The 1,885-nt window shown below is 51.9% G+C and overlaps 1 pseudogene; it reads left to right on the forward strand.

Annotated features, from left to right (window-relative positions):
• Positions 1–1,473: 1,473 nt before the first annotated feature.
• The window catches only part of LOC101638578, a 5,824-nt pseudogene continuing 5,412 nt past the window's right edge, over positions 1,474–1,885 (forward strand).

The raw sequence follows: 1,885 nt of genomic DNA on the forward strand, positions 1-1,885 counted from the left end.
GAAGGGCGGCAGCGTCCGGATGGGACTCCAGCAGCTCTTGACAGAGGAAGTGTAAAGCACACTGTATAGACTTGTGTAGAGCACACTGTACCTGTGTACAGACAGACACAAGTATAGCAGGTGCTGTGAATAAGCTGGCCATGAAGTACATGGGTGGGCTTGCACTATAGCAGAGTCGAGGCCTGCCCTGCAAGTTTCTCAGGAATAACTGGGGAGGGGACTCAAAGATGAATTCTTCCTCAACATTTGAACCAGCAGAAGTTGGGTCACCAGCGTTATCATTCTTGTGGGTGCAGGAGCCTGTCAGTTACACATGCAGCAAAGTGTATGGGATCTCTCCTTGTGCCAACATGGTGCGGTGCCTGGCCCTGCCAAGGTGAATGTGGGGCAGCTTTCCCCCAGCACAAAGCTTTGGAGCATCTGAAAAGTGTCCTCTACCAATTCTCCCACTCCTCTTGTGGTGGTCCTGTGTTGAGGCTCAGCCACCCAGGCCCTGATGACTCGGGCTACCCTCCAGAGTTCTGCGGAAAAGACACCTTGAATCTCCCCTTCAGCTCTACACTAGGGACTCCTGGGGGCAGAGGCTATTTGGGTTTGTCTTTGTCGCCATTCTCAAAGCTTAGCCCATAATAGGTCCTGGGGGGTGGGGAGTGTGGAGAGGGCAGACTCTGATGGGAGCATGAAGCAGTGGGTTTCGGTCACCTGGAGTCACAATGAGTTGAAAGCCACTAGTGGTACGCAACAGCACCGCCACCAGAGGGATAGGGAAGGCTCGGAAAATAGCCCAGCAGCCAAGTGAGGAAGGGTGAGTGAGGATCATTGTGACAGGGGAGGGATGGGAAACTAGAGGCGGGTGGTGCTGGGAGACAAGGAGCAGTCTAAGCAGGACAGTTCTATGAGTCAAGGCCCTGAGGGAGGAGAATGCAGCTGGCTGTTGGAACTGATAAAACTGGAAACAGAGGACTGAGCTGGCGTGCTGAGGAGGGTGCAGGCAAGGCTGGGAGATGAGCAGGTGTCTAGTGGCATTGAACCATGTTCAGGACATTGGCTGCATTCTAGGGGTCCCAGGATTGGGGGATTTCAGGATCTGAAATATTCTTGTGGAGAATTTCACATGAAGACTGGGTTGGGGGGACCAAAGATGGACAAAAGTTAACTCCTAAGGCAATGTGGAAGTTCAAGAGAAAAATGATGGGAGCTGGTGAGTGTCCGGAGGAGGCCCAGTCAAGGTGACCGCCCAACTTGGGGCCTGAAGAACTGGTAGAGAGATCCAGGTGGCATGGACTGAGTTGGGGAATACTGAAGAAGAAACATGTATTAGAAGAACAGGAAGGAGGATGGATTCTATTGTTGTTGTGTTGAGTTAGAGATGTTTGAATGCCGGTGCCAGGCATGGAATTTTATATCTGGGCATGGAACTTCAGAAAAAAGACCCAGATAGGAGATGTGAAAATTGTCTGCATTTAGTTGGTCATGGAAGACCCAAGAGTTGGTGAAATGGTACAGGAGGATAGAGACTGGGCAGGGAGAGGGCCGGCACGACAACCTGAGGGACCTCCAAGGTGTAAGGACTGAGCAGCACAGCGTGACTGCTAGCCTGGCTGACCATGCTAATGACCTGGGGACCTTCACAACGTGTGTCTTCTGGGGAATGGGGGGGCATTGATATTTTGAACCCAACCCCCCACCCTCCCACCCCAGGAGCATTAGGAAGCATTTGGTGGAAGAGGAACATCACCAAAGAGACAACAAATGGTTAGCACAGAGGAAAACAAAATGATGGTGGTATTCCAGACTGAGGGAAGAATGTCAGGAAGCAGAGATTCAGACAAGGTCAGGGCTGAATTTAGCCACGGGAAGCCAGCTGGTGGCGCATCCATTTGTC

Source organism: Echinops telfairi, unplaced genomic scaffold, assembly GCF_000313985.2.
Source record: "Echinops telfairi isolate 266 unplaced genomic scaffold, ASM31398v2 ScPeMD7_7400;HRSCAF=8409, whole genome shotgun sequence".
Lineage (NCBI taxonomy): Eukaryota > Metazoa > Chordata > Mammalia > Afrosoricida > Tenrecidae > Echinops > Echinops telfairi.